This window comes from Somniosus microcephalus, chromosome 3 (assembly GCF_052327205.1).
Source record: "Somniosus microcephalus isolate GS21.2 chromosome 3, FLI_Smic_1.0, whole genome shotgun sequence".
In the NCBI taxonomy this organism is placed as follows: domain Eukaryota; kingdom Metazoa; phylum Chordata; class Chondrichthyes; order Squaliformes; family Somniosidae; genus Somniosus; species Somniosus microcephalus.
The window spans coordinates 9,902,713-9,928,009 of NC_140989.1; the positions used below are offsets into that span (position 1 = coordinate 9,902,713).

Genomic DNA, 25,297 nt, shown 5'->3' on the forward strand with positions numbered 1-25,297 from the left:
ACCCAATTTATTTGTACTGAGTTCCGGTGACCGTAGCTGCATTACTGCCGTGCCTCTTGCTGCGGCTTCGTGTGCTGCTGCCATAGTGACCGCTTTCTCAAGCATCAGCTCATTCTCCTTGAGCAGTCGCTTTTGTGTATCTTCTTTTAATAATCCACACACAAATTTATCTCTTAGCGCTTCTGTCAGTCCCGTTCCAAACTGACAGTACTTTGCTAGCTTACGCAATTCCATTAAATATTCAGCATTGCTTTCATCCTTCAGCTGCCTTCTGCTGTAAAATTTAAATCGTTCCGCTAGCATCAGCGGCGTGGAGTTTAGATGATTTTTCAGGACAGTAACAATCTCCTCGAACGTCTTATCCGCCGGTTCATCTGGTGATAAAAGGTGTTTCAATTGCCCGTATGTCTTTGCACCCATTAAGTTCAATAAAGTTAGTGCTTTCTCTGCATCTGGGATTTTATTTGCTTTACAATAATTTTGTATGCGTTCTACATACATGGCCCAATCCTCGATGTCACTATCAAAGGTATCAATGTTCCCATGTTTAGGCATCGTTGCAATTTATTTTATCCCAAGATGGCGGCTTCCCGCTCTTGTCTTCGTCCTCCGCCTACAAAATGGCGGTTTTCCCGCACTTGGCGGTCTTCACCCACTGGCTGCAATGGCGTTTGGCGTGCCGCTGCTGCTCCCCTTTCCCAGCGGTTAGTAACTCCCCCGACGCTGTCTCCGCTTCACCACGGCTCCCTCGGGCATTCGCGCTTCCCCGATGTCGCGCCTCGCAGCCCTTCTTGCAGCCCGGTTATTAGCACCGGCTGCGTTCGCCTTCACCGCGGCTCTCGCGCCTTCAGTCGCCCCAGGCGCTGCGCCTTTTTGGCCCGAAAGTGGCCCGGCCCTTATCACCAGCCGCGATCGATGTCCCCGCGCTGCGCCTTTCGGCCCGAATGCGGCCCGGCCCTTATCTCCGGTCGCGATCGATCTCACCGCCCTTATTCCTCCGTCTTCCTCCCCCCGTCTGTACAGCCAACGCGGCCGACTTTCTGCTCGCGTCGCTGACCGGCTTACCCACCACCGAGGTAGAAAGAAGATAGCTGACTGCCGCTGATGGAGGCTTCGAGTTCAGGATGTCTTCTGCACTCCGGGTTCTCGATGCCTGCCGTGCGATGTGTCTTCCAGCAGGGTGATGAGGGTGGATGCCTCTCTTCGACGCCCATTCTGTGGACGAAGCCGCCGTGGATATAACTGCCGCAGGGTAAGAATCGGACTCGTCGCCACTGTTAAGTCTGTGTGTTCCAGTTGTATTAAGATTAATTACTGACACAGACTACAAGAATAAAGTTCAACAAGTCTTTACTAATTGGAGGTCAGGACTATACTAAATACAATATCACTACACAGTACTTATATACCGGTGGTCACCACCGGTATTACGTATACAGCAGCCAGAGAAAGTAGTACATCTCTTAAGGTGGAACAGGCTTAAGTTCTCTTAAGGTGGAACAGGTTACATACACCACAGGAACATGTTGGCGTTGTACTCTCCCTATTTCCTTTCTGAAAGTCTCCCACTGCTCTGATGTGGATTTTCCTCCTACAGGAGAGTTGGTAGCACTCTCGCTCTCTGAGTCAGAAGGTTGTGTGTTCAAGCTCCACTCCAGAGACTTGAGCACAAAATCCAGGCTGACACTCCAGGGTAGACTGTTGCACATTCACCTGAATTACTCTGTACTTGTGGTCTGACAGCACCTGTACAATGATGGCTAGAAAGCCTTTCCCATAGATGTTCACCTTGGGAAAGTCATTAGAGTTGTTGGCTATGTATGTGCCATCGATGAGACCCTGCCCTTCACGGAAGCCTACAACTGGTAAAAGTGTTGTCCCCTCTTGTGCTGTTGCCTCCTTTCAATGGACAATGTGTCATCACTGTTGTAATGCAGGAAGCGTGGCATCCAATTTGTGCACAGCAAGCTCCCACAAACAGCAATGTGATAATGACCAGATAATCTGTTTTAGTGATGTTGGTTGAGGGATAAAATTGGCTAGGGCACCAGGGAGAAATCGTCTACTCTTCTTCAAATAGTTCCATGGGATCTTTTACATCCACCTGAGAGAGCCGACAGGACCTCTGTTTAACGTCTCATCTGAAAGATGGCACCTGGAGTGTCAGCCTAGAGTTATCTGCTCAAGTCTCTGGAGTGGGACTTGAACCCACAACCTTTGGACTCAAAGGCGAGAGTGCTACTCACTTTTTTTTATACTTTATTGAACATTAAGAACATTTACAACATTGTGATCATTTCATTGTATCATACAAATCAATTCCGCCGCACTGCACAGCTATACCGCCACCACATTTTAAGATCAAAACCGGCAGTTTAATTTGTCACCCATAACATAGAAACATAGAAACATAGAGATAGGAACAGGAGTAGGCCATTCGGCCCTTCGAGCCTGCTCCGCCATTCAATGAGATCATGGCTGATCTTCGTCTGTATTAATTGACTGTACTTTAGAAATTGATTGTAAAATACTATCTTTAAATTCCTTTCTGAATAAAACATCCACAGAACCTTATAATGATCTTTTAGCTTATATTTAAAATACTCTTTTAGATTGATTCTCCTCCCCTTAAAAATCAGAGCATTCCTTCTTTGCACAATCACGAATCTTGCCAAACTGAACGTTAAACTAATTGCTGCTCCGCTAGACTCGTGCAGACTCTCCTGCAATCCCCATCTCAAAATTGAGTCCCACGGGATTCCCATTCTTGCTCTTCGGTCCCCACCCAGCAAAAAAACCTCACACAACTGTCGAACAGAGTACTTAAAATCATTTAACTGCGGACATAACACCAGTAAATGGGACAGACTCTTTTTCACCTCCTGTTTGAACCTTCCCTGCTGTTTCAGCCTCTTCCTTGCATTAAGTTTGGGCCCAGGAGCTGCCTCTTCTCCCTTCTTCTGCCCCTCACTAAGCTTTCCCTTTCCACATGACGCAACCCCACCCCCCACTTCCATGTCTCTGTCCCCCTCTAATTCCTCACTCTCAAGCTCTTCTGTGAACTTCTGTGCCTGCTCCCCGTCAGATACATAATCCTTCTCCCTGTCAGGTACATCACCTCCCATAGAGAGTCTTCCTGCTATCGCGGTTTCTCCAACAGTGCCGCTCCCTTCGACCTCCTCTCCACCTCTGACACTTGCTCCCTGATCCTTCTCTCTCTGGGACAATGGCGCACCTATATTGCTCCCTTCTGGCATCTTTGTCCTGCCGCTCCCACCCTGCTGTCCCTTTAAGGCTCCTGCATCTTGCACCCTCTCCTTGTCTTGCCCCCTCCTGCTCACCGAGATGTCCAACTCCCCATCCTTCTTTGGAGTACTTACATTTACCACGCATCCCGCTCCCGCCTCCTCTCCCCCCGTGGATACCAGATTCTTTAGGGAGAGTTGAACCGTATTATGGCTTGAGTCTGCCCTCGACCCATGCTGCCCTCTGCTGTCTTTGTTCTTTTCCACTGTACTTGGTGTGTTTTCCACTATCTCCATCCTGTTCTCTGCTCTGCAATTTTCTGCCTCTTCCTGCGCTCTTTTCTCCTTCAGTTTACCAGCTGTGTCCTCCGACTGCTCCAGCCATTCCACTCACACCTCCTGCTCCTTCTCCCATCTCCTCGTCACTCATAGAGCTTTCTTCTGCCTCACACTCACAGCAGGTGGGGCCTTTGTGACACAACCCACAGCTCTCCGCCTTGCAGCGCCAAGCGATGTGTCCAGACTCACCGCAATTATAACAGTACAAGTCCGGACAGTTTCTTACAAGATGGTCGTGTCCAAGACAATAATAACAAACCTTCACTTGGTTATCATGCAGTACTCAGAAGTACTGCACTCCTTCCAGTATCTCGAATTTCATGCAGTACGGTAATGACTTCACCCCCTCTGGGAACCGTATCTTTACGCAATGGGCTCCATCTGCTACCCATGTTCCTGGATAGTACCTCTTCTTTATTGCTGAGCAAATTTTAAAGTGCCACAACTCCAACTTTTTGATTAGCACATCGTCCTCAATATAAACTGGCAAGTTTAAAAATGAGACAACCACCTCTTCCGAATATAGCAGAGATACCTCCAAGAACTTATCGGCAACCTTCAAACTAAGTAAAAGTCTTTCCACCTCCTCTCGGCCACTGACCGTCACCTCGAACCAAACATTCGGCTTTGGTTGGCAGGCAAAGCAGCTTCCCTCACCACAGTCCTCATGTACCACTTGGATAATATCCCAAGCTCGTATCTCCTTATCCTCGCACTGAACCACCACCGTGTTTTCTTTTCCAAACCTCCTGGGGTCCCGGCCCAAATTTTTGGGCCTTTTTATTTCCCTTCCAACCATAGTTTCTCTCCTGATTAAATTTATCTTGGGAACACTGTCCTCTGAGGGGTCCAGCCGGACCCCTCAGCAGCCATCTGGCTGCTGTATATGGGCCAAAAATGCCCTAAAGCCTGAAAAAAAACACCACCAACTTGTTACAAGCTCACTCCAACTCCCTGCAGCAATCAGGCAACCAGTAACACCTGCTCACAACTAGCTCCTCCCACCTAGAGAGTGCTGCCCACTGAGCCACAGCTGACAGTGTTAGTTTCCAGACGTATGCTGATGACACCCAGCTCCACCTCCCTTGACAGCTCCGTGTTGTGAGACTGCTTGCCTGAAATCCAGGCTTGGATGAACCACAATTTCTCCCAGCTAAACACTGGGAAGACTGGGCCTGTTGTCTTTGACCCCTGCCACAAAAGCTGTGCCCTTGTTACTGATTCACTCTTCCTCCCCAGCCATCATCTCAGACTGAGCTAGACTGTTCACAACCTCACTGTCTTATTCGATCTGGATGAGCTTCTGACCCCATATCCCCTCCACAACACAGACCCCCTACTAACACCTCCGTAACATCGCCAGTCATCAACTTTAGCTCATCCATAACTCTGCTAGCCTAGCCTATCCCCTGCTGTGCGATTCCCCCCCTCATCACCCCCTCCACTGCTCACCACCCCTCCTCTCCCCGTCTCCCCCCACTCACGTCCCCTCCCCCACTCTCCATCCCCTCCCCCATTCACCGCCCCTCCTCCCACCCGTCTCCCCCCACTCGCCCCCCTACCCCACTCTCCACCCCTCCCCCCACTCTCCGCCCCCTCCCCAACTCTCTGTCCCCTCCCCTCAATTGCCTCTCCCTCCCCCACTCACCTCCCCCTCCCTCCGCTCTCCGCCCACCCCTTAACGCTGCCCCCTCCTCCAACTCGCCACCATCCCCCACTCTCCTCCCTCTCTGCCCCTTCCCACACTCGTCACCCCCTCCACCCACACTCTCCGCCCCTCCACCCACTCGCTGCCGCACTCCCCTACTCATACAGCCCCATCTCCCCACTCGCCTCCCCCTCCCCCCACTCGCATTCCTCCATCCACTCGCCGCCCCCTCCCCACATGATCTTACAGACATCAGTACAATACTGTCCCTTATTTGACAACCTTGCTCAGAGAGGCTGCAAGAATTGAAATAGAAATTGTTACAGTGGTGGGCTCTCTTCCAAGTCTGAGGCTGAGGCACATTAGTGATGCGGGGCAGAGGGAGCTTTACACTGCAGCTGGCTGTCCAATATGTAGGCTGGCTAGATACAGATGGTGAGTGCCTCAAATGGGAAAGTCTTCCATTCTTCAGAGATAACAACGATGAGGACAAAATTCATACAAATGGTTTTTTGAAACCTCACTAAACAATAAACATCATTCGGAATAATCCGCAGAATGACTGAATTCGTTTTCTTACCAATGACTGTTTCATACACTGGGTTAAGCTCTCCAGCAGGCGTCCTAGGGAAATGGTGCAGAAACAGAAAGTCAATGATTTGTTCACAGCATAAATATCAGAGAATGTTTCTACAGAACAACTTAACACTGGGACTGCTACGAGCGGCAAAGAGCACAGAAACTTCAAAGAACATCTTTCAGGGGCCTGTGAGTGCAGCTAGCACTGAGTGCAGCGAACACAGAGTGAACAACTGGGAGTTTGGTAAGTGTGGGAGTTCGGTGAAGTGGGGAAAGGAGGTGCTTGCTTTTCCTAACTTCTCCCGCAGAGCGGCAGTGGACCTGAGCGGGAGCAGACCGAGGCCCGAGAGCAAGGATAAAAGCATCAACAGACCTGCAACTACAAGAGAAAACTACAGTGTGAAATCACAGGTAAGGCAGGTAAGTGATTGGTAGTGATTGTGGGCTAAGTTTTAAATGAACATATAACATATAACCACATTTTTAAAACTAAACTTAATTGAATTAATTTAATAAAACTAAACGAGCTAAATAATTTGATTAACACTAAACTAATTAATTAATAAAATAAAATATGGGAGAAAAGGAGATGTGATGCTGCTGGAATATATGGGAGCTTGTGGACATTTTTGTCCAGGGTGACTACATTTGCGGTAAGTGTCTGCAGTTCGAGGAGATTCGGCTCCGAGTTGAGGAGCTGGAGTCCGAGCTGCAGACATTGCGAGACATCAGGGAGGGAGAAAGTTACCTGGACCTTTTGCTCCAGGAGGCAGCCACAGATTAAATACTTTAGAATTGACACGTGGTCAGGGACAGGAGGGTGTGACCAAGTGAGGCAGGTATGAGGATCCAGGAGGTAGTATTGCAGGAGCCTCAGTCCCTGCACTTGTCCAATAGATTTGAGGTTCTTGCAACCCTTGTGAACAAATGCAGGGACTGCGGGGAGTACGAGCAAACTGACCATGGCACAGGAAGCTATTCAAGTGGGGGTAGTAAAAAGGAAGGTGGTTGTAGGTTGTAGTAGGCGACAGGAGAGTTAGGGGGATAGACACTGTTCTCTGCAGCCAGGAACTTGAGTCCCAAAGGCTATGCTGCCTACCCGGTGCCAGGGTAAAGGACATCTCCTCTGGGCTGGAGAAGAACTTGGAGCAGCAGGGGGAGGATCCAGTTGTCGTGGTCCACGTAGGTACCAACAACATAGGTAGGTCAAAGAAAGAGGTCCTGCTGAGAGAGTTTGAGCAGCTAGGGACTAAATTAAAAAGCAGAACCACAAAGGTCATAATCGCTGGATTATTACCGGAGCCACGAACAAATTGGCATAGGGTCAATAGGATCAGGGAGATAAATGTATGACTCAAAGATTGGTGTGGGAGAAGTGGGTTTCGATTCGTGGGGCACAGGCACCAGTACTGGGGAAAGAGAGAGCTGTTCCGTTGGGACGGACGACACCTGAACCATGCTGGGACCAGAGTTCTAGCGAATTGAATAACTTCCTCACAGCTTGTGGAAAATATCAGGGCATCAGGGAGAATTTCTACCAAAAATTCTCACAAATATGCCCTGATTTCAGAAATCTGAATGACAACCAAAAACTCCCATTCCTACTGGGAGAGGAGAGAAGCTGTGTAACACTGGCGGCACACTATGTTACAGCTTGCCATGAACAGAGGGACAACCAGTAAACTAAGAAAAGAATATATATAAACAATGCGAATGTATATTTATACACTCAGGGATATACCTGTTTATACACTGTATGAATAGAACTGCGTTTATGTGCTAAACCATAAATGTATTTTGATGCTTTGGCAACATAAGATGTAACTTATCATGCCAATAAAGCGATTTGAATTGAATTGAATTGAACTAGGGAGGTAGATAGGGCTTTAAACTAAATAAGGGGCAGGGGGGTCCCGGTGGAGAGAAATCTAGAATGCTAAAGAGAAAAGACAAGGAAGCAGTGCAGGAAAGTGATTGGGGTAAGGATAACCAGATTGTGTCAGGAACAGACAGAGCGTACAAACAAAGGATGCACTAACAATTAGGGTCCGGGTAAGAAAGTGAAACAGTCTCTCCACGTCCACCCTATTGAAACCCCTTCATAATTTTAAAGACCTCAATCAGGTTTCCTCTTAATCTTCTCTTTTGCAGAAAAACAAAGGAGGACACCAACAAATAGTGTCCGGGTAAGAAAAAATGGTAATAAGACAAATAGGGTCATAGTACAAAAAAATGTTAAGATGCCTAAAAATGTTAAAAACTGTATCTGAATGCACGAAGCATTCATAATAAGGTAAACAAATGATCAGCGCAAATAGATGTAAACGGATACGATATAATTGCAATTATGGAGACATGGCTGCAGGGTGACCAAGGCTGGGAGCTGAATATCCAAGGATATTCGAAATTTAGGAAAGACAGGCAAAAAGGAAAAGGAGGTGGGGTGGCCTTGTTAGTAACGGATGAAATCAGAGCAATAGTGAGAAAGGATATTGGCTCAGAAAATCAAGATGTAGAATCAGTTTGGGTGGAGCTAAGAAGCACCAAAGGGCAGAAAACATTGGTGGGAGTTGTCTATAGGCTTCCAAACAGTAGTGGTAATGTAGGGGATGGCATCAAACAGGAAATTAGAGATGCATGTCACAAGGGTACTACAGTAATCATGGGTGACTTTAATCTACATATAGACTGGCCAAAACCAAAGTATGTAAAAAGAAAAAGTTTAGTGAAGACAAATGTAGGTCCCTTACAGTGAGAAATGGGAGTATTTATAATGGGGAACAAGGAAATGATTGAGCAATTAAAAAAATAATTTGGTTCTGTCTTCATGGAAGAGGACACTAATAACTTCCCAGATATGCTAGGGAACAAAGGGTCTAGTGAGAAGGAGGAATTAAAGGAAATTAGTATTCGTAAAAAAATAGTGTTGGAGAAATTATTGGGACTGAAAGCCGATAAATCCCCAGGGCCTGATAATCCGCATCCCAGAGTACTAAAAGAGGTAGCCATGGAAATAGTGGATGCATTGGTTGTCATCTTCCAAAATTCTATAGATTACGGAACAGTTCCTGCAGATTGAAGGGTGTCAAATATAACCCCACTATTTAAAAAAGGAGGGAGAGAGAAAACAGGGAACTACAACATCAGTAATAGGAAAAATGTTAGATGAAGGATGGGATAACAGGACATTTTGAAAATATCAATGGGACTAGACAAAGTCAACATGGATTTATGAAAGAGAAATCGTGTTTGACAAACCTACTGGAGTTTTTTGAGGATGTAACTGTTAGAATAGATAAGGGAGAACCAGTGGATGTGGTGTATTTGGATTTTCAGAAGGCCTTTGATAAAGTCCCACATGAGAGGTTAGTGTGCAAAATTAAAGCACATGGGATTGTGGGTAATATACTGGCATGGATTGAACATTGGTTAACAGACAGGAAACAGAGAGTAGGAATAAATGGGTCTCTTTTGGGGTGGCAGGCGGTGATTAGTGTGGTACGGCAGGGATCAGTGCTTGGGCCCCAGCTATTCACAATATATATCAATGATTTGGATGTGGAAGCCAAATGTAATATTTCCAAGTTTGCTGATGACACGAAACTAGGTGGGATTGTGAATTGTGAGCAGGAGGCAAAGAGGCTTCAAGGTGATTTAGACAAGTTAAGTGAGTGGGCAAATACATGGCAGATGCAGTAAATGTGAAGTTATCCACTTCCGTAGGAAAAACAGAAAGGCAGAGTATTATTTAAATGGTGATAGATTGGGAAATGTTGATGTACAAAGGGACCTGGGTGTCCTTGTACACCAGTCACTGAAAGCAAACATGCAGGTGCAGGAAGCAGTTAGGAGGGCAAATGGTATGTTGGCCTTCATTGCAAGAGGATTTGAGTACAGGAGCAAGGATGTCTTACTACAGTTGTACAGGGCCTTGGTGAGACCACACCTGGAGTACTGTGTACAGTTTTGGTCTCCTTACCTAAGAAAGGATATACTTGCCATAGAGGGAGTGCAGCGAAGGTTCCCCAGACTGATTCCTGGGATGGCAGGACTGTCGTATGAGGAGAGATTGGGTAGACTATGCCTGTATTCACTAGAGTTTAGAAGAATGAGAGGGGACCGCATTGAAACATAAAAAATTCTGACAGGGCTAGACAGACTGGAAACAGGGAGGATGTTTCCCCTGTCTGGGGGATCTAGAATGAGGGGTCACAGTCTCAGGATACGGGGTAGGACATTTAGGACTGAGATGAGGAGAAATTTCTTCACTCAGAGGGTGGTGAACCTGTGGAATTCTCTGCCACAGAAAGCTGTGGAGGCCAAGTCACTGAATATATTTAAGAAGGAGATAGATAGATTTCTAGACACAAAAGGCATCAAGGGGTATGGGGAGAGAGCGGGAATATAGTATTGAGATAGAGGATCAGCCATGATCATATTGAATGGCAGAGCAGGCTCGAAAGGCCTAATGACATGCTCCTGCTCCTATTTTTCTATATTCCTATGTTTCTCTTTATAATGAAATTCCGCACAAGTCATGATTGTTTGATTGGTGTCAGATGGACTCCTCCTGATTGAATTGGGTTATGTTTGTCTCCTATACGTAAGCCGCCAAGCAGAGACTTATTACACCAAGGGCTCAGCTCCAGTCACCAGTCCATGGGCAGGATCTGGTAACACCCCGGCTTGGGCTGACACTTGTACCATTATAGGAACCCAGTCATATGCGGAACAAAATCCTGTTTTAATCTTCAGTCTCTATTCTTTAGTCTCCAAGGACTCAGAAGTGATTTCTCAGTCTTTTCAAAGTGCGCATAAAGAAAACAAATGACTATCCAAACAAACGTGGAGACAGGAAGCAAAAGGCACGGGCAAGTGATGCAGCGGTAGATCATTCCAAACTATGCACTTGAAGTGCTGTAACCTACAAGGCTACAGACCAAGAGCTGGAAAGTGGGATTAGGCCGGAGAGCTCTTTGTCGGCTGGCACAGACACGATGGGCCGAATGGCCTCCTTCTGTGCCGTTAATTTCTATGATTCTATGATCAACCTCCTGTTTGATGGCTGGTGCTGCATGAGGTGAGTGTGAGGTGGGTTATCATATTAGGCACTCCAGGGCTCTGTCCCAAGCAGATGTAGAAGATGGTGCACTTTAAGTACCAGTAACCAGGCGGATGATCCAAGTGTGCAAGCCACAAAAGTGTTGCTCGTCACTCTGTCCCACAGTTACTGTCGACTATACCAAGCCGTCACACTCCAGCAGCAAGAGGCTCCCACTGGCAGGCAGAGGACAGCAATTTCACTAACTCCTGTCACTAGGGGACCAGCTAGAATAGCACGTGGTTCAGCTCTAGAACGCACTGTCACTGAGAGATGCACCCAATTGTGTGCAGACAGTTTCCTTCTGCCTGTGCAGAATTAGGTATTAGCAGGCGAAAGGCTGGCCAGCTTTGGTAGTTGAGCTTGTGCAGAGGTCAAAGTTCATACGGGTGTATTGGGCCACAGTATTTTGTAAATGTGGTCAGGACTATAAATGCATTGGTGCATCTTGGAGATATACAACCCCGGTGACTGCGTGCATCTTGTTGTCTCGTTGTTCCTGGTTGTCACACTGATGTCAGGAACCAGGGCTCAGAGGATAGCCTTTGTCTCTCAGGAGCCATCATCCCAGTCTGCCTTCTCCTTCAAAGAGTTTCGGCTCAGTCGATCGTCTTAAGATGAATGGAGCAGAACATTCACCCGCACGATCCGCTGGTCACTGATCTACACATTGAGGGGGTTCGAAGCCCCTGGAGTTCATGAGGCTGTGGTGTAATGGGTAGGGTCCACGGTGGGCACCAATGTAAACAATAATGCTTGGACTTTGGTCAATCCGGTGATGTGGAAGAATTGCAACAACTGCAGTTTCAAAAAACACTCACCAGCCACAGCTCTCAAACCCCACGCCCACCATCAAAAACACTCCTGTGGAAAAGCCCGAAGCCCTTTAAGAACTGACCAGCTGAACGCACTGGCTCGCTTTATGTGGGTGAGCTGAGCACCGTGGGCATTGCTCCTGAGAAAACTGGGCAATGCTGCTAACCTTCATTAGCATTCATTTCCACAGATTGCAATGGGCCTGAGTTTGGGGTCGGAGGCTTGCCACGGGTGAACGCCTCCGAACCCCAAGTGAACTCCGCACTTAACCTGCTGCCTCCGGACCTACGAAGACTCGCGCTCCTGGGCCTGCGGGCGTAGGCCTGCGTAAAGGCCCGCGTATCACAGGAGCGCAGGCAGTTCGCAAGCATCCCTGGGATCACCTGGGCCGGCCCAACCAATCACAGAGGGGGATTCCCATTATATTTATGGGGATTCCATTTACGTACGGAATCCCCAAACGCAGGAATAGGAATCGCCCAAAAAACACACTTTCACACAACCTAAATAAAAATAAATCACCAAGTTTAAAATTAATTAAAATACATTGGCCCAGAAATTCAGGTCGGGGGCTTCCCGTGGGTTCAAGCCTCCGACCTGCACTTATCTAGCGCGCCGGCCGTTGAGCTGTGGGCCCACGTGGGATTCCGATCCTGGGCATCCTCTAACTGCCGGCGCGCAGTGCTTGCGTATCCCAGGGGCACAGTTAGTTCGAAGCGTCCCCTGGGATCACATGGGCCATGGAGAGCCAATCGCAGCAGGGAATCTCTGTTCATAGATTTGACAGGAAAAGCTGTCAAATTTATGAATACAATTCAGCCCCAAAACATAACTAAAACTTCAAATAATTTTTTTTTTTAAATCACATTTTTAAAATAACTATTTTAAACAATAATTTAAATAGTTGAAAAAATTAATTACACTTTCTAACAGGGCTAAAAATAAACTTACATTTCTTTAAAGTATTTAAAAATAATAAACCTTTGGAAAAAATGTTTTAATTTAACTTAATTCACCACCTACCTTGTTAAAAGCAGGCCTTGCGATTGCTTTTTACAAGCGTAGCTCCTGGAGACTTACCCTCCCGGAGAAACCTGCAAAAAAACCCGGAAGTTCCAGGCGTACGTGCTGCCTCTCCGGCGCATGCGTTCGACCTGTGAACCCCTTCCTTCAAGGGAATGGACGTTCCGATTTCCCATGCATGCGCAGTGCATGCATGAAACCGGCAGTTTCGTTGGGCCTACGCATGAGTACCCAGCGCGTACTCACCCGTGGGGACCAGAAGTTCTGGCCCAATAGCCCCGACTCTCCACCCGCGGAGGCCCATTTCCCGGGGATGCGGAGGATCGGTCGAGCTGAAACTTGACAGGTCGCGAGTTCCGGGTTTTCGAGCATACGAGGTGCACACGGGAAACGGGAACTTGCGGCCTGCGTACGCTGTGCCATCGGGCCCCTAAAATCCGGGCCAATGTGTAAAATTTGATCCTGCGCATTTTCTACACAAGCGCGTTAGAGCGGTCTAACAGGATTGCCCCACAATTCCTGGCCCATGAGACATTCCGTTAGGACACACTGACTGGGAAGTATGACATCAGATATTGCCAGAGTGTTTCCAGGGATGAGGGGGTCTGCATTACAAGGATAGGCTAGAGCAACTGGGAGCTGGGAATTTTCTTCAAATAGGAAGATTGTGGGAGGATTTGATAGAGATGTTCAAAGTGATAAAATGAGTAGATAAGTTACACACAGATAGACTGTTTGCCTTGGCAGCTATATGGCAGACACAAGGCCATGAGCACAATTTAAGCCCCAGATACAGAAAGGCGGAGGTTAGAAGAAAAATATTCAGGCAGAGTTATCGGAATGTGGGACGTTTTGGCTGCAAGTGGTGATCACAACATTCCAAAAGGTCATTGATAATTCAGGCAAAATATCAAAGGGAATGAGGAGGAAGCAGGAGAATGTGACTGTGTAAAATCAGTCCTCAAGAAAGGCCTAACTTCAACAGGCAAAAAGAACCGAATGGCCTCCTTCAATGCTACAATATCTATGTTTCTACGTGATACCGCTCTTCTCCATTACTACATAGGATTACATGGAATATATAGCACAGAAACAGGCCATTCGGCGCATCCAGTCCATGCTCCACTCGATCTTCCTCATCTAAATCTATCAGCATAACCCTCTATTCCCTTCTCCCTCATATGCATGTCGAGCCTCCCCTTAAATACATCTATAAGGTCACAAATGTAACACCGCTATTCAAGAAAGGAGGGAGATAAAACTGGGAACTACAGGCCAGTTAGCCTGACATCAGTCATCAGGAAAATGCTGGAATCCATTGTTAAGGTAGTGGTAACAGGGCACTTAGAAAATCATAACATGATTAGGCAGAGTCAACATGGTTTTATGAAAGGGAAATCGTGTTTGACGAATTTATTAGAGTTTTTTGAGGGTGTAACTAGCAGGATAGATAAAGGGGAACCAGTGGATGTGGTATATTTGTATTTCCAAAAGACATTCGATAAGGTGCCACATAAAAGGTTATTACACAAGATTAGGGCTCCTGGGGTTGGGGGTAATGTAGTAGTATTGATAGAGGATTGGTCAATGGACAGAAAACAGGGAGTAGGGATAAACAGATCTTTTTCAGGTTGGCAGGTTGTAACTAGTGGGGTGCCGCAAGGATCAGTGTTGGGGCCTCAGCTATTTAAAATCTATATTAATGACCTAGATGAAGGGACCGAGTGTAATGTATCCAAGCTTGCTGATGATACAAAGCTAGGTGGGACAGTAAGCTGTGAGGAGAACACAAAGGCCCCTATTTTCTGGCCGCCGTCGGGTGGCTTTTCATGCGGCCGGGGGCCGAAAATCGGCAAAAAAGCGGGTCTGGACCCCCCCCCCGCCTGATTCACCGCCCCGTCCGACTTTCGGACTGCCGTTTCCGCGCGCCCCGCTTCAGTCCCGGCCGCCGCTGGCGGGACTGGTCGTCAGAGCACTAACAAGCAATTATCTGCTTGTTGAAGTGGATTTTCCCATGCCGTTGCGACTTTGGGGCTTTCCCCACCTGAAACCCGCCTGCGGGAACCCTGCTGCTGAGAGCTGGCGTGAAAACAGCTGGCTTGCTTGCTTGTAGCAGCAGGTCGCTGAGGGCTGAAGAGATTTAAATAGGCAGCATTTGCAGGCTGCAGGACCTTGTTAATCAAGGCTTGGGGGAACTTTTTGAAGCCTTAGGAGCAGCTGCAGAAAGTTGGAGCCTCACACACTTCTCCAGTGTGAGCTCCTGGGAAGCCCCTCTCACCACCCTAACTCAGCGCCCCCTCAATGGAGGCATCTGCCAGAAGCATGGGAGGCCTTTGGGACGTTCCCTTCCTGGCATTAGAGGATCTCCAACAGCAGAGGCGGCAGCAGCAGAACCAGGAACAGCAGGATGAGCACCAGGAGCACCAGGCTGCTGCTCACTCACCTGAAGCTGCACAGGCCAGAAGGGGCCAGCGCTTGGAAGTGGCTTGAGAGCACCTTGCTGCGCTTTAGGAGGCCAGTGGGACCCGTTTCTGCACTGGCAGTCCTACTCAGAATGACTTCCATGAAGATCTGGTTTCTCTGTTCAACAGATGGCCAACGCTCCTCAAGAGATGTCATTCTCTTATGAGCACTCCCCATGTTTTCCGTACCCTGGCGAGTTATCTCCTGCATGGAGGTTGCCAACCTTTCCATGGTGATGCGTTCATGCGCCAATGACTCCACAAAGGCTCTGCTCATGGTCGCTATGGACTCCTCCATTCGCTCCACACTCGCAGCGACCCTGGAGACAAAACCTGCCAGAGACTCCTGCATCTGTGCATGGAGATCCATCACCTCTTCTCTTGCGGATGGACCCAGAGGCAGAGGGTCGACATGCAGCACAGCTGAGCTGAGCTGGCAGAGTCCTGCGCCCTCCGACGAGGACTCTCCACTGCTGTCCCTGTCTCCAGAATCTGCTGAGGCTCACTTGTGAGCTGTGAAACACCAGGTGACAACACTACTCTATGTCCCGAAGGTCCCCCCGAGGTGTGAGTGTCTGCGCTGGTGCTGGGTGCGCTTACTTCTGCTGACACTGCGCCCTCAGAGGTTGGAGCTTCCTCTGAGGAGTCTGGCTGCACAGTCTCTTCCTCCTCCGCAGTGAGGACGGGGGCTCTGGATGGTACTGTGGGGGAGTAAAGGAAGGAGATAGAGATGTAATGCCAAGGTTCTTCTGGTGACTCCCAGCGAGTTGGCATCTGCTGACACCTGCATCCATGCAGCATTGGTCTCAGTGGGAGGCCTCTTCCTCCCTGATCTAGGGAAGAGGACCTCCCTGTGGGCCCTAACCCCATCCAATAATGCCTGCAGTGAAGCCTCGTCGAATTTGAAGGCAGCTCAGCCTCTGCCGCTGGCAGCAGCTGGTACAGGCTCCTCTGCTATTGTGCAAGAGTGGTTGAGAAGCCTGCAGAGGTGGAGAAGCTTGCTGGACACTTTGAAAGTACCACAAATGATGACATCATAGTGTGGGGATTTCTGACTCGAATTGGACAATTAGCAAGGCTTCCCACATGCTGGGAATTAATTGGCCACTTGAGGGAAAATTGTGTGGAGCTGGCTGACACTCTTTTATGTGTGTCAGAAACCCCACATTCGGGGAAATCCGACCATTCCCCACACAAGCCGAAAATCAGTGCCAATGAGTCTGCAAAGGGATATCGATAGACTGAGTGAGTGGGCAGTAAGGTGGCAGATGGAGTATAATGTAGGGAAATGTGAGGTTAGTCACTTTGGTAGGAAGAAGAGAAAAACAGAATATTTTTTAAATGGTGAGAAACTTTCAAATGTTCGTGTTGAGAGAGATTGGGGTGTCCTTGTGCAAGAAACACAGAAAGCTAGCATGCAGGTACAGCAAGCAATAAGGAAGGCAAATGGCATGTTGGCCTTTATTGCAAGGGGGTTGGAGTATAAGAGTAAGGAAGTCTTGCTGCAATTGTACAGGGCCTTGGTGAGACCACACCTGGAGTACTGGGCACAGTTCTGGTCTCCTTATCTAAGGACAGATGTACTTGCCTTGGAGGCGGTGCAACGAAGGTTCACTAGATTGATTCCTGGGATGAGAGGGCTGTCCTATGAGGAGAGATTGTGTAGAATGGGCCGATACTCTCTGGAGTTTAGAAGAATGAGAGGTGATCTCATTGAAACACACAAGATTCTGAAGGATTGACAGGGTAGATGCTGAGAGGTTGTTTCCCCTGGCTGGAGAGTCCAGAACTAGGGGGCATTGTCTAAGGAATGGGGGTCGGCCATTTAAAACGGAGATGAGGAGGAATTTCTTCACTCAGAGGGTTGTGAATCTTTGGAATTCTCTGCCCCAGAGGGCTGTGAATGCTGAGTCTTTGAGTACATTCAAGGCCGAGATCGATAGATTTTTAGATTCTAGGGAATCAAGGGATATGGAGATCGGGCGGGAAAGTGGAGTTGAGGTCGCTGATCAGCCATGATTTTATTGAATGGCGGAGCAGGCTCGAGGGGCCGAATGGCCGACTCCTGCTGTTACTTCTTATGTTCTTATGTTCTTCCTATTTTTCTTACCAAAATGTAATATCTCACATTCATCTGTGCTGAACTTCATTTGCCAATTATGTGTCCATTCTGCAAGTTTATTAATGTCCTCCTGTAATTTGTTGCAGTCCTCCACAGTATTGACTATCCCCCCAATTTGGTGTCATCCACAAATTCTGAAGTTGTGTTTTTGATTCCAAATTCTAAATCATTAATATAAATTATGAACAACAGAGGTCCCAGCACCGATCCTCGTGGAACACCACTACCCACCTTCTGCCACTGTGAATAGCTATTCTTTACACCTACTCTCTGCTTTCTGTCTTGAAGCCAGCTAGCAATCCATTCTGCTACTTGTCCTCTGACTCTGCATTCTCTGACCTTATTCTTTAATCTATTATGTGGTAACTTATCGAAGGTTTTTAACAATCTAGATTAAACTACATCTACTGCATTACCCTTGTCTACTCTCTGTTAGATCTTCAAAAAATTCACTGAGGTTGGTCAAGCAAGAATTTCACTTTTGAAATCCATGCTGACTATTTATTATTATATTTTTTGTTTCTAGATGTTGTTCTAAATTCTCCTTTAGTAGGGATTCCATCATTTTTCCTACCACCGATGTTCAGCTGGCTGATCTATAGTTCCCTGGACATGTTCTACCTCCCTTCTTAAATGTAGGTATTACATTAGCTACCCACCAGTCCTCTGGCATTGCACCTTTTTCTAATGAATTATTAAATACTAGCTGGGGGGGCCCCGTGTTGCCAGGGCTGTTTTGGGACGGGTGGTTTAAATCGAGTCCCAGGCTTTGGGCCCTGTCTCTGTGTCCCTCTGTCAATCTGCTGCCGGGCCAGGGCTGTTTTGGGCCGGGCGGTTTAAATCGAGTCCCAGGCTTTCGGGCCTGTCTCTGTGTCCCTCTGTGAATCTGCTGCCGGGCAACATTTTAAATCGAGTCCCAGGCTTTCGGGCCTGTCTCTGTGTCCTCTGTGAATCTGCTGCCGGCCAACATTCCTACCTTTTAATACCTTGAAAGATGAAAGTGAAAGTACTTATAAAATGAATATTTTTGGTAAAACTTATGTTATTTTTAAAAGAGATACTAACTTTTTCGAAGCTGGATTAGCAGATTTTGAGCTGGAAGTAGTTAAAGCAATGGCTGCCAGATCCCTGAGATGAAAACGATTAGTCCCGCCCACACACACACCGATTGGCCAACCATCAGGTGACTGAACTGTAGGATTGGTCAATCATGACGGCACAGGATTGGTCGACCTTGACGTCAGTCAATCAATGCTAATTAGCAGATAATGAGTTTAATTTTGAAGGTTGTTTGCATAACGCGCGAACAATTTTTGTCCGACCGAAAAGTAAATACGCTTACGACCGTCCTGGAATGGTAAGCTTTCTTTGGACGTAACGCACGCGTAGGTACGCTCTATAACTTTCGAGTGTATAGCCGGACAGACACACCGAAGTACAGACAGACAGACAGACAGACAGACAGATCAATCCTTTTATATATATAGGTTTCTCCTCTTTTTATTTTAAATTACTGTTATTAATATCAAGTTATGCTATAAACACGTCTTATAATACTTTTTGGGATGACAGTGAATATCATAAAGCTTTATTGCAATGGCCCACTGATGTCTATTTGAGTTATAAAGTTTCAAAGGTGCAGAAAGAGGGAAGGACAGAGAGAGAGAAAGATGTTGGGCAGAGAAAGAAAGAGAGAACATAGCAAAGAGAGCACGGGACAGAGAGATACAGAAGAACTAAAAGAGAAAGGGAGGGCCAGGTTGAGGTACAGACAGAAATGGAGAAAACAGGTAGGACAGTGAGAGCGTGTGTCAGAGAGAGAGAGACAGGGAGCGGGCTTTACAGATGGACATAGAGAAGCAGAAAGAGGAGGGAAACACTGAAAGAGGGGGGTGAACAACAGAAATAATAGTCACATTTTTGAAACACAAAACTCCTTTATTCAACTGAAAAATTGCAGTGTATTTTATAACTGGATAATTGAATGCTGTTTATGTTTTTGTATTTACCTGTACAGGAAGAGAAAACCCTCAGGCCCCAGCTTGTCTGCCCCCAATGTTTAATTCAATATTAAAACAAAATGAGATATGAAATGAAATTGTATTTACCCTTCTGGTTTTAATCTGCTTTGAAAACATGCCCATTTTTTCACGTAGAACACTGCGGCTATGAAGATGCAGAGTAAGATGGCCAATACCAGGGCACAGGCTGCAATGCTGCCGATGATACTCGAAGACCACTTTTCAGATAACTCTGTAAAATATCAAAGTTGATGGAGAGTTCAACAGCAGTGACATGAATCGAATAAGGACTCGGATTCATGTCCTTCAGAAAACCAGGTTTAATATAAGCACAAGAGAGACCAGCAGCTCTCCCTCGGTATAACATTGCTCTCAGGCACTAGGGGAGAATAGTCACAGACACGATGGGTCAAATGGCCTCCTTCTGTGCCATAAATTTCTAGGGTTCTATGAATAGCACTGTACTGAGGGATGTGGTGTTCATACAGAGAGAAACACCTGGGGTAGATTTTCAACTTGCCGACTGGGCGTAAAATTGGCGTTGGAGATCGTTGCCTGTCATAGAAACTGCTACATTTTAATTTGTGATCTGTGACGCTGATTTAATCCCAGGCAATGAATCGAAAATCTACCCTTGATATTCTCTCACTTGTAGGTGAAAGCTAAAAGCAGAGGCAATGAAATTGCATGGGCCCCGATCATAAGAACATAAGAAATAGGAGCAGGAGTAGGCCAATAGGCCCTTCGAGCCTGCTCCGCCATTCAATAAGATCATGGCTGATCTGATCCTAACTGCCAATCCACTATCACAGAACCATCTCCTGAATCTAACAGAATTAGACACACAAAATAGGAGCAGGATCAGGCTACACGGCCCCTGGACCCGCTCCGCTACCCACAGGGCCATGACCGATCCGAACCTAGACTCATGTCCAAATTCCTGCCCGCTCCCCGTAACCCTTAATTCCATTTACTTCTAGGAAACTGTCTATTTCTGTCTTAAATTTATGTAATGATGTAGCTTCGACAGCTTTTTGGGGCAGCATATTCCATGGACCTACCACCCTCTGAGTGAAGTAGTTCCTCCTCATCTCAGTTTTGAAAGAGCAGCCCCTTATTCTAAGACTATGCCCCCTAGTTCTAGTTTCACCCATCATCGGGAACATCCTCCCTGCATCCACCCGATCCAACCCCTTCACAATCTTATATGTTTCAATAAGATCGCCTCTCATTCTTCTCATCTCCAATGAGTAGAGTCCCAATCTACCCAACCTCTCCTCATATGTCCATCCCCTCATCCCCGGGATTAACCGAGTGAACCTTCTTTGTACTGACTCAAGAGCAAGTATGTCCTTTCTTAAGTATGGACACCAAAACTGTACGCAGTATTCCAGGTGCGGTCTCACCAATACCTTGTACAACTGAAGCAATACCTCCCTATTTTTATATTCTATCCCCCTAGCAATGAAAGCCAACATTCCATTGGCCTTCTTAATCACTTGCTGCACCTGCATACTAACCTTTTGAGTTTTGTGCACCAGGACCCCCAGATCCCTTTGTACTTCAGTACTTTCCAGTTTCTTGCCATTAAGATAATAACTTGCTCTACGATTTTTCCTGCCAAAGTGCATAACCTCACACTTTCCAGTATTGTATTCCATCTGCCAAATCTCTGCCCACTTACTTAGCCTGTCTATGTCCCCTTGAAGGTTTTTTATGTCCTCCTCACTCACTACTTTCCCCCCCATCTTAGTATCATCTGCAAACTTTGATATGTTACACTCGGTCCCCTCCTCCAAATCGTTAATATAGATTGTAAAGAGTTGGGGACCCAACACTGACCCCTGCAGAACACCACTAGTTACTGATTGCCAGTCTGAGAATGAACCATTTATCCCAACTCTCTGCCTTCTGTTAGATAGCCAATCCTCTATCCATGCCAGAATATTACCCCCAATCCCGTGATTTTTTATCTTAAGCAATAATCTTTTGTGTGGCACCTTGTCAAATGCCTTTTGGAAGTCTAAATACACTACGTCCACTGGTTCCCCTTTATCCACCCTATATGTTACTTCCTCAAAGAACTCCAGCAAATTTGTCAAACATGACTTCCCCTTCATAAAAGTTACGGCGGGATTGCACTCACTGGTGCCCTCCAACACTGACCATGCCAGGGTTGGGGTTAGTGGGAGGGCATTCCATCTGCATGGGGTAAGCGGGTGTCCGGGCCACTGCCCACCAGCCCCACACCGCTGGAAACTCTGTTATCGGCTGTCAGTCTGGGGAAGGGGCAAATAAAAAACAAACCCATTTCCAGGGAACAGCGCTCTCTTTGTAAGGAGGGTGTACCGGTCACATTGAGCTGGGTCCCTGCTCCATAGATGTAGCTCCACACACCACAGCTGTAGGCAGCAGTATCACTGAGGGACACATTCATGATGGTCAGAATGTAACTGTTACTGGTGACGTTCCTGGAAGGTTGAAAACGATCGGGGAAACCCCGGGATCTGGTAATGGTGCCATTCACAAACTGGCTCATCACCCACTCGCTGTTCCCAGGTCGCTGGCAGTGCCAGTGGACATCAGTGTCACTCACACTGGCATTGTACATGGCATATTGTAACAGGACCGTTTCACCCAGATACCTTGTTTACTGTTGGATCCTAAATAAGGACCGGATCAGCCAATGGACCTGTACGTGGGAAATATATGGAGCTCAACACAAAGAAATATATTTCTCCAGCATTCAAAGTTTAACAATTTATAACATTTTGAACTGTCATAAAATCACCTGAAGTTTAACACACCAGTTTGTAAAGTGAGAGGCCAGAAAAAATAGAACTCAACAACATCAGGAGTGGTAGGCTTGACTTAGTGATAGCACTCTCGCCTCTGAGTCAGAAGGTTGTAGGTTCAAACCTTACTCCACAGACTTGACACTCCAGTGCAGTGCTGAGTGAGTGCTGCACTGTCAGAGGGTCAGTGCTGAGGGAGTGCTGCACTGTCAGAGGGTCAGTACTGAGGGAGTGCTGCACTGTCGGAGGGTCAGTGCTGAGGGAGTGCTGCACTGTCGGAGGGTCAGTACTGAGGGAGTGCTACACTGTCAGAGGGTCAGTACTGAGGGAGTGCTGCACTGTCGGAGGGTCAGTGCTGAGGGAGTGCTGCACTGTCGGAGGGTCAGTACTGAGGGAGTGCTACACTGTCAGAGGAGCAGTACTGAGGGAGTGCTGCACTGTCAGAGGAGCAGTACTGAGGGAGCGCTGCACTGTCAGAGGGTCAGTGCTGAGGGAGTGCTGCACTGTCAGAGGAGCAGTACTGAGGGAGTGCTGCACTGTCAGAGGAGCAGTACTGAGGGAGTGCTGCACTGTCAGAGGAGCAGTACTGAGGGAGTGCTACACTGTCAGAGGAGCAGTACTGAGGGAGTGCTGCACTGTCAGAGGAGCAGTACTGAGGGAGCGCTGCACTGTCAGAGGGTCAGTGCTGAGGGAGTGCTGCACTGTCGGAGGGTCAGTACTGAGGGAGCGCTGCACTGTCGGAGGAGCAGTACTGAGGGAGCGCTGCACTGTCGGAGGAGCAGTACTGAGGGAGCGCTGCACTGTTGGAGGGTCAGTACTGAGGGAGTGCTGCACTGTCAGAGGAGCAGTACTGAGGGAGTGCTGCACTGTCGGAGGGTCAGTACTGAGGGAGCGCTGCACTGTCAGAGGGTCAGTGCTGAGGGAGCGCTGCACTGTCGGAGGGTCAGTACTGAGGGAGTGCTGCACTGTCAGAGGGTCAGTACTGAGGGAGTGCTGCACTGTCGGAGGGTCAGTATTGAGGGAGCGCGGCACTGTCAGAGGGGCAGTACTGAGGGGGTGCTGCACTGTCAGAGGAGCAGGACTGAGGGAGCGCTGCACTGTCAGAGGGTCAGTGCTGAGGGAGTGCTGCACTGTCGGAGGGTCAGTGCTGAGGGAGTGCTGCACTGTCAGAGGGTCAGTACTGAGGGAGTGCTGCACTGTCAGAGGGTCAGTACTGAGGGAGTGCTGCACTGTCGGAGGGTCAGTATTGAGGGAGCGCGGCACTGTCAGAGGGGCAGTACTGAGGGGGTGCTGCACTGTCAGAGGAGCAGGACTGAGGGAGCGCTGCACTGTCAGAGGGTCAGTGCTGAGGGAGTGCTGCACTGTCGGAGGGTCAGTGCTGAGGGAGTGCTGCACTGTCGGAGTGCTGCACTGTCGGAGGTTCAGTACTGAGGGAGCGCTGCACTGTCGGAGGAGCAGTACTGAGGGAGTGCTGCACTGTCGGCGGAGCAGTACTGATGGAGCGCTGCACTGTCTGAAAGGCAGTACTGAGGGAGTGCTGCACTGTCGGCGGAGCAGTACTGAGGGAGCGCTGCACTGTCGGAGGAGCAGTACTGAGGGAGCGCTGCACTGTCGGAGGAGCAGTACTGAGGGAGCGCTGCACTGTTGGAGGGTCAGTACTGAGGGAGCGCTGCACTGTCAGAGGGGCAGTACTGAGGGAGCGCTGCACTGTCAGAGGGTCAGTACTAAGGGAGTGCTGCACTGTCGGAGGGGCATTACTAAGGGAGTGCTGCACTGTCGGAGGGTCAGTGCTGAGGGAGTGCTGCACTGTCAGAGGGTCAGTACTGAGGGAGTGCTGCACTGTCGGAGGGGCAGTACTGAGGGATTGATGCACTGTCGGCGGAGCAGTACTGAGGCAGTGCTGCACTGTCGGAGGTGCCGTCTTTCAGATGAGACGTTAACCTGAGGCCCCCTGTCTGTATTCTCAGGTGGATGTAAAAGATCCCCTGGCACTATTTTGAAGAAGATCAGGGGGGCTCTCCCTGGTGTCCTGGCCAATATTTATCCCTCAACCAACATCACCAAAATCAGATTAACTGGTTATTGGTCTTATTGTGGAACCTTGCTGTGCACAACTTGGCTGGCACTTTGTCCTCCATAACACAGTGATTACACTTCAAAGGTACTCCATTGGCTGCGAAGCTCTTTGTGAAAGGTGCTATATAAACACAAGGGAGTAGAAATCCACCTTGGGTGTTTGCACAAAACGGGCAATAACGAATCGGCCGCCCATCAAACACCCCGCCTGATACTGAAATAAAAACACAAAATACTGGAAATACTCAGCAGGTCAGGCAGCATCTGTGGAGAGAGAAACAGAGTTAACGTTTCAGGTCGATGATCCTTTGTCAGAACTGGACTGCCTGATACTGAATTCCATTGACTGCAATGGAGCTGAATATCGAGCGGCGTGTATAACACGCGGCTGGTGCAATAACGCCTATTGTGCTCCACCGTCCAGGTTGAATTTCCCCCCCACGGTCTCTTTCCCCCTTTCATTAACTGGTTGGCAGAGGCTCCTCCCCTTACAAGGCCAACAGGAGCTACCAGGGCAGGTCTTTAATAAAAGCCCAGAATAAATTACTGGAGAGCTCACTGAAGTGGACAGGATCAATGAGCTCAAGAAACAGCAGATGTATTTATGGAGAGAGATGTGTTGGTTTGAAGCTAGGTAGGAGAAGTGAGATTAATCAAATAGAGGAAGGCTTGTTGACCAAAATAGCCTTCGCTGTTCCTGAAAAGTCCTCTGTTCTTCTGCTTAAACCTGTGTTACTGCCATCATTGAAATGTCATCTAGGAAAAGCAACTGGCTGAGGTTGAATGATGAAAACGTGAATGTACGTGGAAACTGTACAGTTCTGCTCAACTATATTTATGGGTCAGTGAGATATTTTGCAGAACTTTTCCTTAGTATATTAAATTAAAAAGATAGAGTTCATGATAGGATACAGTGTACATGGGCTGTGGGACCTGAGAGAAGGCGGAGCGGCCATAAAGGAGCACGGCAGAGGAGGCCCGACACCGGAGAGCTGCTAGTTGGGAAAGAGTCCGAGAGTGGGAGCAGTCAATCAACAACAACTGCGAAACCGCTAAAGTGACGTCACAAC

General features: G+C 47.9%; 1 protein-coding gene and 1 pseudogene across 2 annotated transcripts in view; one reads left to right on the forward strand and one right to left on the reverse strand.

Annotated features, from left to right (window-relative positions):
* LOC147120835 (uncharacterized) overlaps positions 1–25,297 on the forward strand; it is a 225,593-nt gene that overhangs the window by 116,309 nt on the left and 83,987 nt on the right. The window lies entirely within an intron of this gene.
* LOC147120837 (uncharacterized) overlaps positions 1–25,297 on the reverse strand; it is a 93,379-nt pseudogene that overhangs the window by 18,805 nt on the left and 49,277 nt on the right. Inside the window, exons 6-7 of the transcript XR_015075798.1 lie at positions 21,706–22,048; positions 19,444–19,588 (exon numbers count right to left, since the gene is read on the reverse strand). The product of XR_015075798.1 is annotated as an uncharacterized LOC147120837 (transcript). The remainder of the gene's footprint in view (positions 1–19,443; positions 19,589–21,705; positions 22,049–25,297) is intronic.